This window comes from Salvelinus sp. IW2-2015, linkage group LG3, assembly GCF_002910315.2.
Source record: "Salvelinus sp. IW2-2015 linkage group LG3, ASM291031v2, whole genome shotgun sequence".
NCBI lineage: Eukaryota > Metazoa > Chordata > Actinopteri > Salmoniformes > Salmonidae > Salvelinus > Salvelinus sp. IW2-2015.
In genome coordinates this window covers 24,189,769-24,206,137 of record NC_036840.1, presented here as the reverse complement: position 1 = coordinate 24,206,137, position 16,369 = coordinate 24,189,769, and the positions used below count along the sequence as shown (strand labels likewise).

At 42.5% G+C, this 16,369-nt stretch overlaps 1 long non-coding RNA gene across 1 annotated transcript; it reads left to right on the top strand.

The window, feature by feature from the left end:
- The first annotated feature begins 669 nt into the window (after positions 1–669).
- Positions 670–14,618, top strand: LOC139029456 (uncharacterized). Its single transcript, XR_011481776.1, has 3 exons — positions 670–978; positions 6,325–7,287; positions 14,533–14,618. It is a non-coding gene; the product is annotated as an uncharacterized lncRNA (long non-coding RNA).
- Positions 14,619–16,369: the final 1,751 nt, after the last annotated feature.

Here is a 16,369-nt window from a genome sequence, read left to right as displayed (position 1 = left end):
CTGGTTTGATCCCAGGCTGCATCACAACCGGCTGTGATCGGGAGTCCCTTAGGGCGGTGCACAATTGGCCCAGAGTCATCTGGGTTAGGGGAGGGTTTCGCCAGGGTAGGCCATCATTGTAAAATAAGAATTTGTTCTTAACTGACTCCTAGTTAACTAAAAAAAAAACAGCCAGAATGCAATGGCTGAGCGTCGCCATGGGTTAACCACCTTCTTGATCATGGTATCTTCCCTGCTAGTGATGCAACACGGTGAATGTGATCAAAACGTTAGCGGCTACTTGTATATATTTTTTTTAAATCACGTTTATTTTACAATCACAAATGTATTCTCAGTGAGTTATGAAGATGCACTACCACCAACAACGAACACAGGATAGGGCTAAAATCACCCGCCACCATTTGATWAAAAAAACTGAAACTAAATAAAGATGGTTGTTTGAACCCCTCACACAAAAAAAAATACAAATAAAAGTGGGTCACGAGAAAATAACAAATACTACATTATATTACGGCATGTTCATAAAAGCCCAAAATAAAAGTGTATATTCCTTGCAGCCAAATAATAATACATATTCATTTCCCACTGAGTTGAGATCACAAAATAGTCTTTAGTTCACTTGGGAATTTAGAAGGTCTCTAATTACCTACCACCACACACAGGTTTTCATCTCTCGTTTGCATACCCCAGGGTGTTAATTTCGCAAGCCTGGAATCAGGCGCYGCAATCAGCTTGTTACAAAAGTATCTTTCCTCGCTGGATATATTGTTTTTTCGTCGCATGCAGTGCTGTTGACCCTCTCCAACAATTACGGAACTATTTACATGGAATATTTTGATGAATATGCGTATAAGATACGACAGAAGATTATGCCGTGGAGTTGTTTTGTTTGTTGAAGGGGTTCAAATGAGAACCTTGAAAGTTCARGGCCATTGACGGGGGTCTGCATCACAGATTCCACCACAACACACAAACCAAGTAAGTAGGGCCTAGCCTTTGGTATTTAAAGTGCACGAGACTGAAGATGAACTTTACTGAACTTTACGTCGTGACTGAGTATGGTATGAGTTGGCCTACATTCTGAAATACAATGTTTGGTAATGTTTATCATTTGTAAAGCCAGGACTCAATACCCCTCCCCTAGTCGAATTGTACAGCCAAATGCACCATCTTTACAGTTTGGCCTGCAGTAAGTTTAGGCGAGCAACTTCGAGAAAGCACCATGCTAGAACTAAGGGTACCTTGCAATGTGTTAACTGATTTTCGTCATTGCCTCTGAATTAGAAACACGTGAGATGCATATCCAAATGGTTCTACGGAGATAGGTAGGTAGAACTGCACAATTGAACTGGGGTCATCTATGAATGTCCACTTGGTGGCGACAGAGTTCCATTTGGAAAACAAATTACCTACGTGTTGGGAAAAACAAGCTYTACAGTCTGATTTGTGGAGATGATAGTATCGCTTGAATATCACAATGATCATGACACGCCAGCAGTCAACGTTCAGACAGACTCAACCCAGGAGATGGAACTCTGTCGCCACCAAGTGGACATTCCTAGATGACTCAAGTTCAATTGTGCAGTTCTACCTACCTATCTAGGTAGAACCATTTGGATAATTGGCTATGCAAAATTATTATTTTATACAAAAATAATTGCTCAAAGACATRTTCTTTGACAAAAAAAAATGGGTGTCAAATTATTGGCACCCCTAATGATTCTTATAAGTAAAATCAAACAACATTTAACCTGCATTAACATTCTACTTTTAATTAATCTCAGTTTTAGGAACTGTATTTTGGACTTTCATGGCTTCCTGTTTCACTGGGGTATAAAATGAGGTAACATTTATTATTCATCACCATTGGGAAAGACAAAACTCCCAAATGAAGAGGCAAAATGGTTGTTACCTTTCATAAATCAGGTACAACAAATATATAAAAAATWAAAATAAACATACCACTTTTAGGGCAACAATTGAAGTTTTAAAAACTCTGAAACAGTGGTAAACTTGCCTGGTAGAGGACCCAAATAAAACATTTAACATTGAGAATCTGTGGTTTGAATTGAAAAGGGCAGTCCCATAAMGCTAAGATCCCTCCAACGTGTACTTCAATCTCATAAAACATAGAAAAAGACTAAGTGCCGTTTTCCTCTTTAGATTTTTTTGTAAATTATTTGTAAAAAATGTTTTCTCGGCGCAATTGTATTTGTACAAAATTGTGTTCTTTTAGTATACAATATAGCTCAGTATTTGTAGTATTTATTTTATAAAGAGTAAAAAAAAAAAATCAAAGGTGGCAATAATTTTGGAAGAAGCAGTTATGATATTATTGCAGCTTGAAGTAAGGATTTAATGGTTGACCATTTTTATTACTGGGGAACCACTTGTACTTCCTCCCTCCACTTTATTTGTCTTCCACTCCCAGGATGCATTGTGATTTCAAAAACGTATCTCTCAAAGATTAAATCGAACAGAGCCGCGTTTGTACTAGTCCGTGTACCAGTGTTTTATTAGTTTATTTTTTAACTAACGTTCCACTACCTGTACTCGACACGGAGTAGGCTACAATGACTGGAATGTTAGCTTAAAAGACTGGTACCCAGGCTAAACTGGCACCAGTTTGGTAAGGAAATACAACAAATCAAACACATTTTATTCGTCACATGCTTCGTAAACAGCAGGTGATGACTAACAGTGAAAGGCGTACTTACAGAGAAAGAMAATTAATATAAAGGTAATAATAAATGCAATGAGGCACGATAACATGGCTATATACAGTCGTGGCCAAAAGTTTTGAGAATGACACAAATATTAATTTCCACAGTCTGCTGCCTCAGTGTCTTTAGATATTTTTGTCAGATGTTACTATGGAATACTGAAGTATAATTACAAGCATTTCTTACGTGTCAAAGGCTTTTATTGACAATTATATGAAGTTGATGCAAAGAGTCAATATTTGCAGTGTTGACCCTTCTTTTTCAAGACCTCTGCAATCCGCCCTGGCATGCTGTCAATTAACTTCAATTAACCACATCCTGACTGATGGCAGCCCATTCTTGCATAATCAATGCTTGGAGTTTGTGGGTTTTTGTTTGTCCACCCTCCTCTTGAGGATTGACCACAAATTCTCAATGGGATTAAGGTCTGGGGAGTTTCCTGGCCATGGACCCAAAATATTGATGTTTTGTTCCCCGAGCCACTTAGTTATCACTTTTGCCGTATGGRAAGGTGCTCCATCATGCTGGAAAAGGCATTGTTCATCACCAAACTGTTCCTGGATGGTTGAGAGAAGTTGCTCTCGGAGGATGTGTTGGTACCATTCTTTATTCATGGCTGTGTTCTTAGGCAAAATTGGGAGTGAGCCCACTCCCTTGGCTGAGAAGCAACCCCACACATGAATGGTCTCAGGATGCTTTACTGTTGGCATGACACAGGACTGATGGTAGCGCTCACCTTTTCTTCTCCGGACAAGTTGTTTTCCAGATGCCCCAAACAATCGGAAAGGGGATTCATCCGATAAAATGACTTTACCTCAGTCCTCAGCAGTCCAATCCCTGTACCTTTTCCAGAATATCAGTCTGTCCCTGATGTTTTTCCTCGAAGTGGCTTCTTTGCTGCCCTTCTTGACACCAGGCCACCCTCAAAGTCTTCGCCTCACTGTGCGTGCAGATGCACTCACACCTGCCTGCTGCCATTCCTGAGCAAGCTCTGTACTGGTGGTGCCCCGATCCCGCAGCTGAATCAACGTTAGGAGACGGTCCAGGCGCTTGCTGGACTTTCTTGGGCGCCCTGAAGCCTTCYCAACAATTGAACCGCTCTCCTTGAAGTTCTTGATGATCCGATAAATGGTTGATTTAGGTGCAATCTTACTGGCAGCAATATCCTTGCCTGTGAAGCCCTTTTTGTGCAAAGCAATGATGACGGCACGTGTTTCCTTGCAGGTAACCATTATTAACAGAGGAAGAACAATGATTCCGAGCACCACCCTCCTTTTGAAGCTTCCAGTCTGTTATTCGAACTCAATCAGCATGACAGAGTAATCTCCAGCCTTGTCCTCGTCAACACTCACARCTGTGTTAACGAGAGAATCACTGACATGATGTCAGCTGGTCCTTTTGTGGCAGGGCTGAAATGCAGTGGAACTTTTTGGGGGGGAATTCAGTTCATTTGCATGGCAAAGAGGGACTTTGCAATTAATTGCAATTCATTTGATCACTTTTCATAACATTCTGGAGTATATGCAAATTGCCATCATACAAACTGAGGCAGCAGACTTTGTGAAAATTAATATTTGTGTCACTCAACTTTTGGCCACAACTGTACACGGGGTACCAGTACCGAGGCCATGTGCAGGGATACCAGGTAATTGAGGTAGATATGTACATATAACTAGGAATAAAGTGTCTAGGCAACAGGATAGACAATAAACAGTAGCAGCAGCGTATGTGATGAGTCACAAAAGTTWGTGCAATAATGGTCAATGCGGATAGTCCAGGTAGCTATTTGGCAGAGGGACGTTGAGGCGGACACTCCATCTGCTGCTCTCTCTCCCCGCTGAGACTGACCATCAGATGCAGGCACCTTCAGCCCAGTAAAATACAATTAAAAAGCGAATTATTTAAATGTATGCTCACTCGGCTGTGCCTCACAAGTAATACAACGAATCTGTTACCAGTGTGATTTATATAGCTTACCTCAAATTTAACACAATGCAACATACCTGAACAAAACAAACTATTTTGTTGTAGGCAGAACGCATTAGAGTAGGGTTCTGTTGCGTTGACACGCACGGCTCAGCCCGTACTCAACACAGACCGGTGCGGCATAAACAGAGCTGCAGTAGACCTATATGCAACTAGACCATTGCCATATATGAATCTGTGACATTTACTTTGAACTGGACTGTTTACAGCATGAGCGATTGTGTGTCGATGCGCTTGTTTTGAGATCAAAGCGAGAGCTGCATGTATACGTGTGCACATTTTTGTTAATATCCTTTGCTAGTTAGTTAGTTATTAGCCTAGTTATAGATCATTTGTAGTCAGCAACAGGGGAGTGATTGCTTCCTACAAGAGCACYAAACATGTACGTTTCTAGACATATTTCAAAAGCTAGTCGGTTAAAGAGCTTTTCTTTTGTCTTAAAGGGGTAGGGTTGTATTTTGAGAGGCTTGAATGAGCTAAATAGCCAATAGGCAGAGGGTAGCATAATGTGTCTGATTCTCTGCAATAATAGTATGGGAATAATCATGTATTTTGTGAAGTGGTTTCTTGCATCAAACAACACATTTTTAGTCACCTCCTTTTCTGAAGGATAAGTGGATAAACAGGTTAATGTCAAGCCCTGCATGTTTGTTTTCATTCTCATGGAATGTAGGCCTACATTCAACACCACACACTGGCTGCCACTGTAGGCGGAACGATAGAACAGCTATTTCCATGTTAAAACGTTATAGGATGCATTTTCTCCGTTGTTTTCAATGGAAGGCCTCTCTTGTAGGCCTACATTATGATAGCCACAGTAGCCTACTTAGCCACTGTTAACACTGTAACTTAAAGTGCCTCGAAGTTGCACAGAATTTTCACAACATTCAAGTTTGCGACTCATCCTCTGTGGCATCCAGGTCATGTCAACCAGCATGCAAGATTTGGATCTGTGTGCCGAGATGTAAACAAATGTTGACTCCATATAATTAGAATAAAGTAGAATATTGATTAATTAGACAACATTCTAATTCTATGGTTGACTGACTCGTTTCTGCACAAAAGTAATAATGTTAGGGTCACAATTAGAATAATATARGAATATTTTCAGGGTAATGTGAAAACAAGCCACACATGCCACTAACAAGGTATTATTACCGGAGTATCGTCTGATGACCAGACACGATGCATAGGCCTAATAGATTGAAGTTGTAAAGAACGTTTCTTAGACATAAAGGCCAACTTAGTGAAATTCAGGGTACAATTATTAAATCAATGGGTAAATCAGTGGTTGGTTGAAGATCATGCTGAGATTAGCTCCTGGTTGAACATACAGGAAGAGGTTTACACACACACACGGGTCCCGTACATGATCACGTTGTGTGCCTTCATTCACACGGCACGCTTCCTATTGTCGACTCGTGACGTACATTCCTTTACATTAACTCATGGGGAGTTATTGTATTTTGTCAGTAATGCATAAAATATCAAACATTAACAATGGTTACAATATATTAATAATAGCTCTTCCTACATCACAAGAATCTGAGGTAGCCTTGTCAAAAAGTGATTTTTGGATGTATCATTCTTTTCTTTCTGTTTTTATATTTTCAAGGTGATGCCAGTGGGACTCTCACTCTCAAACATGCCACAGCCTGTTCCAGATGACATACCTGGACTAAAGTACCTAATACAGCTTCACACAACTGCCTACCTGCCAGGAACAGTTCCTTTTGGGATTAAAGCATATTGTTTACCTTTTGATACTGTGTTCAAATCAAGGCACAATATGCCATATGAATCATAGTCGATGTAATTCTTAAATAATTCAATACTCTTGTCATAGTTGTACCTCCTGCGTCGTTTCATGTGTTGGCTGCCCACTGCCAGTTTGTTCAATTATTATTTGACTTTTATATGAATTATTGACAACAATGAGAGAGGGAACTTCTGTATCGAGACTTTCCATGGAAACATCATACAGTACGTCATCTGAGGATTCCTCGGAGTTGGTTAAGTTATTTTCCATTCTTTATTTCCTTTTAGCAAACATTTCTTTCACATTTATCTTTTGTGTCTTTAGTTTAATCCAATAAGTCAGAATAGTAAAAATAAGCAATAAACCCTATTATTGTTTATTAAATCTTTTTGTCATGAAGTTTTCATGATCTGGGTATTGGTAATTCAATACTGGCCAACAGTTCATGAAGAAGGCAGACAACTGAACGGTTCTCTTCCAGTACCAAAATCTTAACCCAATTTAACCCAGAGTAACATCATGGAAAACAACAAATGAACTATAAGAACGATCCCTTGGTAAAGCACCAAAACTGTAGGGGAGAGTGGGGTATGTTGAGCCACCCCTTGTTTCTAGGAAACCCTACACATATTAATAATGACCAAATATTTAGGAAGAGGTAATAATTTCATGGAGTCTGTAAAGGAAGAAACCACATGGGGGGGAAAAGTGGTAAGTTAGGCAAAAAAAACTACTGGATTTTCACAAAGTTAAATGAATTTGTGTTATAGGTTTCCTGAAAGTGAATCCTTGTAGCTCTGTGAGCTAAGGTGCTTTGAGGTAAGTTGAGCCAATGGCCTCCATACCCCCATACAAATGATTACGTTTGGTCAATTTAATGCATAGTATTTTTGCAGTGTGTGATGCATGTGAACTTCAGATAGTGCATTTCTATTGCTACAGAGCAGACCTCATCATGCCTCATGTATACAAACATAAAACAAGCAGGGGTCTTCCCCCCCTTGAGATTCTTGAGAGAAGGAAAGCAGTCCATTTGAGCACCGGCAAGGGATTAAGAAAGTAGACCATGACACTGAAGAGGTACATTGACATGTACATGTGCGAGGGGCTATGATCGAGTAGCAAAGTAACACGAGGTCTTATCTGATGACAGTCTGAGAGGGAAAGGAGGGCTATAGAGAGAGGAGGTAGAGCGAAAGATAGAGCAAGAGAGAACTTTTCATTAGTTCCGTTAGACACCACCCTCAGCGGGGCCGGAGGAAACTGGAAGCATCCGGTTTTCAGTTGAGAAGAGGTGAAGTCTGAACCGGATGCTTCCGGATTTTGCCGAAACCGCTCAGGCATTTATTTGACGCCTGCTACATTAGGTTACTTAGATACAGACACCCAGAACTACCAGGATTGTGTGTCAGGGGTAGGTCAGAGGTCACAGTGAACCCTGTGGTGACGGTAAGAACTACAGCGGGAAAAACTGACTGTCTGGGGCAGGAGTGAGTTGCTTTCATGTAGTAATCGAGCAAGATCCGGTTAAGCAATATTTTTTTTTGCCATCGAGTGGCTTTGTTGTAATTGTTACCTAACTTTCCAGATAAACACCCTTAGTAGCACTATAAGGGGATAAATATAGATTATGTTCTCAAGACAAAAACAAGCAGACAGAGAGACCACTGTGTGCATGACAGACTGATAGGGGGGAATAKTGCACATTCTTCAGCTGTAACCAGAGAGAGAGATGGGCTCACTAGGGGTGCTGAAACCCAAAACGACCCCTGGAAAAGCCTGTGAGCAAGGCTACGTTCCAATGTCCACTTACTAGGTGAACCCATGCGATATGTCCATTGTAGTGGTATGGAACTGGAACACAGCGAAACACTCCTGGCGCCGACACTCCTGGCGCTTCAGGTCCTTAGGAAACTATGCAGTAATTTTTATTTTATTTTTATGTATTATTTCTTACTTTGTTACCCCAGAAAATCTCAAGTGTTACTACATACAGCCGGGAAGAACTATTGGATATAAAAGCAACGTCAACTTACCATCATTACGACCAGGAATARGACTTTCCCGAAGCAGATCCTTTGTTCGGACCTCCACCCTGGGCATGGGATCTAATCCCAGAGGCCGACCCAAAACAACGCGGTCGCCGCAGGAGAGGCAGACGGAGCGGCCTCATGGTCAGACTTAGAAGGCGAGCACACCATCCACCGCTTCCGAGCATATTACTCGCCAATGTCCAATCTCTAGACAACAAGATGGACGAAATTAGGGCACGAGTTGCCTTCCAGAGAGACATCAGCGATTGTAACATTCTCTGTTTCACGTAAATATGGCTCACTCGGGATATGTTGTCAGAGTCGGTACAGCCACCCGGTTTCTTCACGCATCGCGCCGACAGAAACAAACATCTATCTGGTAAGAAGGGCGTGGGTGTATGCCTTATGATTAACAACTCATGGTTTAATCATAAAAACATACAGGAACTCAAGTCCTTTTGTTCACCTGACCTAGAATTCCTTACAATCAAATGCCGACCGCATTATCTCTCAAGAGAATTCTCTTCGATTATAGTCACAGCCATATATATCCTCCCCCCAAGCAGGTATCTCAACGTCCCTGAAAGAGTTTCACTGGACTCTATGTAAACTGGAAACCATATATCCTGAGGTTGCATTTATTGTAGCTGGTGATTTTAACAAAGCTAATCTGAGAACAAGGCTTCCCAAATTCTTTCAGCATATCGAATGCGCGACACGAGCTGGTAGCATTCTGGACCATTGCTACTCTAACTTCCGCAATGCATACAAAGCGCTCCCTTGCCCTCCCTTCGGCAAATCTGACCATGACTCCATTTTGTTGCTCCCATCCTATAGGCAGAAACTAAAACAGGAAACGCCCGTGCTCAGTTCTATTCAACGCTGGTCTGACCYATCGGATTCCACGCTTCAAGATTGCTTCGATCACGTGGACAGGGATATGTTCCGGGTAACCTCAGACAACAACATTGACTTATACTCTGACTCGGTGAGCGAGTTTATTAGCAAGTGCATCGGTGATGTTGTACCCACTGCGACTATTAAAACCTCCCCTAACCAGAAACCGTGGATTGATGGCAGCATTCGCGCAAAACTGAAAGCGCGAACCACCYCTCTTAATCATGGCAAGGCGACTGGAAAAATGACCGAATACAAACAGTGTAGTTATTCCCTCCGCAAAGCAATCAAACAAGCAAAGCGTCAGTATAGAGACAAAGTATAGTCGCAATTCAACGGCTCAAACACGAGACGTATGTGGCAGGTATGTGGCAGGGTCTACAGTCAATCACGGATTGTCTTGCTCCCAGACAAATTAAACAACTTCTTTGCTCGCTTTGAGGACAATACAGTGCCACTGACARGGCCCGCTACCAAAGCCTGTGGGTTCTCCTTCTCCATGGACAATGTGAGTAAAACATTTAAACGTGTTAACCCTCGCAAGGCTGCCGGCCCAGACGGCATCCCTAGCCGCGACATCAGAGCATGTGCAGACCAGCTGGCTGGTGTGTTTACGGACATATTCAATCAATCCCTATCCCAGTCTGCTGTCCGCACATGCTTCAAGATGGCCACCATACCTGGTACCCTAGACCCACTCCAATTTGCTTACCTCCCCAATAGGTCCACAGACAACGCAATCGCCATCACACTGCACACTGCCCTATCCCATCTGGACAAGAGGAATACTTATGTAAGAATGCTGTTCATTGACTACAGCTCAGCATTTAACACCATAGTACCCTCCAAACTCGTTATTAAGCTTGAATCCCTGGGTCTCGACCCCGCCCTGTGCAACTGGGTCCTGGACTTCCTGACGGGTCGCCCCCAGGTAGTGAAGGTAGGAAACAACATCTCCACCCCGCTGATCCTCAACACTGGGGCCCCACAAGGGTGCATTCTCAGCCTTCTCTTGTACTCCTTGTTCACCCATGAGAGCTGCCTACAGGGAGGAGGTGAGGGACCTCAGAGTGTGGTGTCAGGAAAAGAACCTCACTCAACGTCAATAAAACAAAGGAGATGATTGTGGACTTCAGGYAACAGCAGAGGGAGCACCCCCCCCTATCCACATCGACAGGACAGTAGTGGAGAAGGTGGAAAGTTTTAAGTTCCTCGGCGTACACATCACGGACAAACTGAAATGGTCCACCCACACAGACAGTGTGGTGATGAAGGCGCAACAGCGCCTCTTCAACATCAGGAGGCTGAAGAAATTTCACCAAAAAAACTCACAAACTTTTACAGATGCGCAATCGAGAGCATCCTGTCGGGCTGTATTACCGCTTGGTACGGAAACTGCACCGCCCTCAATGGCAAGTCTTCCAGAGGGTAGTGCGGTCTGCACAACACATCACCGGGGGGGGGGGGGGGACGACTACCTGCCCTCCAGGACACTTACAGAACCCGATGTCACAGGAAGGCCAAAAAGATCCTCAAGGACAACAACCACCCGAGTCACTGCCTGACCACCGAGTCACACCCGAGTCACACCCGCTATCATCCAGAAGGCGAGGCACCTGTACTGACATCAAAGCTGAGACACAAGCTGTTTTTCAGTCTCAAGGCCATCAGACTGTTAAACAGCCATCACTAACATAGAGGCTGCTGCCAATATACAGACTCAAATCTCTGGCCACTTTAATCAATGGATTTAATAAAAGGTATCTAGTCACTTTAAATAATGCCACTTTTGAATAATGTTTACATATCCTACATTACTCATCTCATATGTGTATACTGTATTCTGTACCATCTACTGCATCCTGCCTACGCCGCACGGCCATCTATTTATATGTACATATTCTTATTCATCTTTTTACATTGTTGTGTATAAGGTAGTCGTTGTTAATTTGTTAGATATTACTGCATTGTCAGAACTAGAAGCACAAGCATTTCGCTACACTCGCATTAACATATGCTAACCATGTGTATGTGACCAGTAAAATTTGATTTGATTGGGTGGCTGAGGTCGCAGGTCTCTTACTGAAGACATAAATCAATGGGGGCCCTATGTCAGTAGCTGGATTATTTAATACGATGTACGACAATCTGGGGAGAAAGTGATGGAAGGAAATGGAAAAACAGAGAGGGAGGGGTACAGAGTGGAAAAGAACGAGATGGAAGGAAAGGGGCATTCCTTGACTGCCACTGCTCATGTGACACACACACAAACAGAATGAGAGAGACATAGAGAAATGGATAAACAATTAGGCATTGGCCAGTGTGGTAAGTGGATTGTGAAGACGAGACCTCTTGCTGTAACTCATTATTTTGCATTGAACCCCTTCTTTCCCGAACCCCCCCCCCCCCCCCCCCCTCCTCCCACTCCCTCCACAGTACGCTGACTCCCCCACTGGCCCTAGGAAGTAGACACCCACTGGGCAAAAACTGATTGAATTAATGTTTCCACTTCATATCAACCATTTTTTGGGGGGAGGGGATTTTCAAAAAGTCATCAACGTAAGGAAATGTTGTATTTTCTTCGCCCAACTTTTCACCTAAATCCAATGACATGGTGAAATTGTTTGTTGATTTCACGTTGAATTAAATCAAAACTAGACTTTTTAAATGATGTCTGTGCCCAGTGGATAGAGACATGAAGGAACAGAGCAGAACCCATTATTTAGCAGGTCTACTGAACCCCTTGCCCCAAAACARCCCCCCCACTCCCCTCACAGTACACAGACTCCCCCATTGACCCTTCGAAGCAGACGAGAACACAGACGGACATAAAGGAGCAGAACAGAACTGGTTTCAACTGGTCACAAGCAACCGCCTACTACACACACACAACATATAATAACTGAGCTATGTAGTTAGCTGCACATATCAAATATCCTTGATCAAAATGGCAGACACAAAGGGACAAGATTGCTTCTGATCTTTATTTTTGACTTTTCTCTTTTTTTTAAACATAATTTCATCTTTTCTGTTTCTTGATCCCTCCTTGTTTATCTTTCCTTGCCTCTATATAGATCGTCCTTTCAACTTTTTCTCTTTCTGCTTCCTTCCTTTCCTCCTACTTTACTTTTCTCTAGGGCAGTGGTTCCCAAACTTTTTATTGTTCCGTACCCCTTCAAACATTCAATCTTCAGCTGCGTACCCCCTCTAGCACCAGGGTCAGCGGACTCTCAAATAGTTTTTTTGCCATCAATGTAAGTGTTGGAGCTGGACAACACACAGGTCTTTCCATCATTGTAGGATTTTCTTTGTGCAAATAAACTCAAGCGTACGGACAGTGTCAAATGTGATATAGTATGTATACAATACATTTATTAAACATAAGAATGAGTGAGTTTTTATCACAACCCGGCTTGTGGGAAGTGACAAAGAGCTCTTATAGGACCAGGGTACAAATAATAATAATCAATAATTTTGCTCTTATTTAACCATCTTACATATAAAACGTTATTTGTTCATCGAAAATTGTGAAGAACTCATCACAGGTTAATGAGAAGGGTGTGCTTGAAAGGATGCACATAACTGCAATGCTGGGTTGTATTGGAGAGAGTCTCAGTCTTAAATCATTTTCCACACACAGTCTGTGCCTGTATTTAGTTTTCATGCTAGTGAGGGCCGAGAATCCATTCTCACATAGGTACGTGGTTGCAAAGGGCATCAGTGACTTAATAGCGCAATTTGCCAAGGCAGGATACTTTTGAGTGTAGACCAATCCAGAAATATGACAGTGGCCTCTGATTAAATTCAATTTTCACAGAACCGCTTGTTGCAATTTCAATGAGGCTCTCTTGTTCAGATATTGGTAAGTGGACTGGAGGCAAGGCATGAAAGGGATAACGAATCCAGTTGTTTGTGTCATCCGTTTTGAGAAAGTACCTGCGTAATTGCGCACCCAACTCACTCAGGTGCTTCGCTATATCACATTTGACACTGTCCGTACGCTTGAGTTTATTTGCACAAAGAAAATCCTACAATGATGGAAAGACCTGTGTGTTGTCCTTGTTAATGCAGACAGAGAAGAGCTCCAACTTCTTAATCATAGCCTCAATTTTATCCCGCACATTGATTATAGTTGTGGAGAGTCCCTGTAATCCTAGATTCAGATCATTCAGGTAGGCCAGTCGTTTGAGAAACTTGTCATCATGCAAGCTGTCAGACAAGTGAAAATGATGGTCAGTGAAGAAAACTTTAAGCTCGTCTCTCAATTTAAAAAAAACGTGTCAATACTTTGCCCCTTGATAACCAGCGCACTCCTGTATGTTGTAAAAGCGTTACATGGTCGCTGCCCATATCATTGCATAGTGCAGAAAATACACGAGAGTTCAGMGGCCTTGCTTTAACAAAATTAACCAAAATGTCTTTCAAGCTGTCAGGCATTCCCTTGGCAGCAAGAGCTTCTCGGTGGATGCTGCAGTGTACCCAAGTGGTGTCGGGAGCAACTGCTTGCACACGCGTTACCACTCCACTATGTCTCCCTGTCATGGCATTTGCGCCATCAGTACAGATACCACCATGAGCAGCAGCTACATAGTGGAATTCCCGCAAGAGAGTAACGGTTAATGTGATTGGATGTTAATTATTTGACTAGGCTACCTGTATTTGACATTGTGTTATTTCGCTGAACACTACATGTTTTAATTTGATTTTTGGCAGTGAAACGAGGCTACTCAGGCGAGAAACGAGAAAAAAAAACTAACCCAAATGTATGGCCCCTTTGGAAAATATAAATGGACTGTTTGAAAATGTAAAGAGAAAAAAAAATCACATTTTTATGTGGCGTACCCCCGACGGCATTGCGCATACCCCAGTTTGGGAATACCTGGTCTAGGGGATTTGACCTATGTTGTCAATAAGCGACAAGAGAGAAAACACATGTATGATATTGGTATTTGACCTCATAGTTCTAGGACATAGTTCAATGAATTTGTTCATTGTTCTAGTAAATAGTTATTTGGTTTACTGGTTGGTTGGTTGTATCATCATGTATTTGTGGTCAGGTGGCTCGGAGGATCCTATATGGTTTGATGGTTTTGTAATCTGTGTTTTCTGTTCTATTTGTTCCAATGCCACAAAGGAACCGTCAAGGATAGAAGAGGTCGGGAGAGAGAGTTGTGGAGTAAAAGGAGCCGAAGGGACAGCGAGAGGAGAGGGAGGAAGAGGGGGAGAGAGATGGGTACTCTTAAATGGGGGGAAAGAGGGAGCGGAGGGAGGGGGACATGTTCTCAAGCTGCTGTACACAAGAACCAGCCGAGGGCGTTGTCAACCGGCTTGTCCCCCAGGTCCCCTTATCCCGACCCCTTGCCAGAACCCACAAGAGCCTGAATGTGTGGGAAGTTGGGAACATCTTGAGGTCTGACGGAGGAGTGGAGAGGGAGAGGGGTTGTGAAAGAGTAAACACTTGTTAGACACACAGGCCCAGACTTGATCGAACCGGTTTCGTCAGCTCAAGTCTGACCGAAGCCCTGGTTAAAAGTAGTGCGCTATATTGGGAACACAGATGTAGAATTTTAATTTGAGTCAGTTTACTACACCAGGGAAATAACAGGACATTTTAATTATTATGTGGATTATAATTAATGGACATTTTTGTAGGAGTTTATAAATGTTTCGCAAGAAAAAATTTCACCGTGGAAATTACAAACTTGAGAAGCCTTTTTAAACCTCAAATACACTACAAGTTTTAAATGTCCTGCTTTGCAGGAAGGTTCTCCTGCAACAGGGTGATCAAATTAAGATCCTACATCTGTAGGGTGCCATCTGAGACAGCCTACGTGACAATAACACATCCACACAGAGACCTTCACCTCATAAAACCACTGTGTAAACCATTATAAACTCTCCCTAGCTCAGGGTCGTGACCACTCTAAGGAAATCACTCCCGTGAAAGCAGACTGTGATTGCGTCCCAAATAGCCCCCTATTTCCTTTACAGTGCACTACCTTTGACCATGGCCTATAGGGGTCTGGCCTAAAGCAGTGCACTATGTAGGGAATAGGGTGCCATTTGGGATGCAGTGAGTGAGTTGGGGCAGCAGGTAGCCTAGTGGTTAGAGCGTTGGGCCAGTAACCAAGAGGTTGCTGGATTAAATCCCCGAGCTGGCAAGGTAAAAATCTGGTGTTCTGCCCCTGAACAAGGCAGTTAACCCACTGTTCCCTGGTAGGCTGTCATTGTAAATAAGAATTTGTTCTTAACTGACTTGCCTAGTTAAATAAAGTTAAAATAAAAAATCCTGGGTGGAAGTGACAAGTAGCATTGACTTGTAACACATTACCCTCCCTTATTGCTTTTTGTGACACATATTTACATTACAACAGTGCTATTATCCTGACTGAGGGTAGTGGAAGCATGATGGTAGTGCTGAGAACGCTGGACTAACTAGCTGAGGGGCCAAAGATTCACAGAGGATGAAGTCAGTATTTTATATCTGTAATTTTTTTATTTTTTTTGGCATCCGATTGGTCCTCCCACTGAATGTATCTGATGTCACAAGGAGACTCTGAGCCAGAAGCGGTGTGGTCTCAATTATTGATAATTATATTAGGTCGTCATACATTAACAATCATGACTGCACTACTTTTGGCACAGCTTGAGTCAAAAGTAGTGCACTACTGTATATATAGGGGCTGAGGACACATTCACAAGGACACAAAGAAAGAATCAGTGATGGTTTTAATACTGCACAGAACAATGTATTACTGTGCAAATATTGGACAGTCTTTAGTTTCTGCTTATCTGCCAACTGCCACTCCCCATATTGCTTCCATTGACTATATATGCATCCCAAATGGCACCCTATATGGTGCACTACTTTCGATCAGGGCCCATAGGGCAACYGGCAAACGTAGTGCACTAGGTAGGGAATATGGTGCCATTTGGGATGCAAGCCACAGTAATATGAAACACCAGAAAGG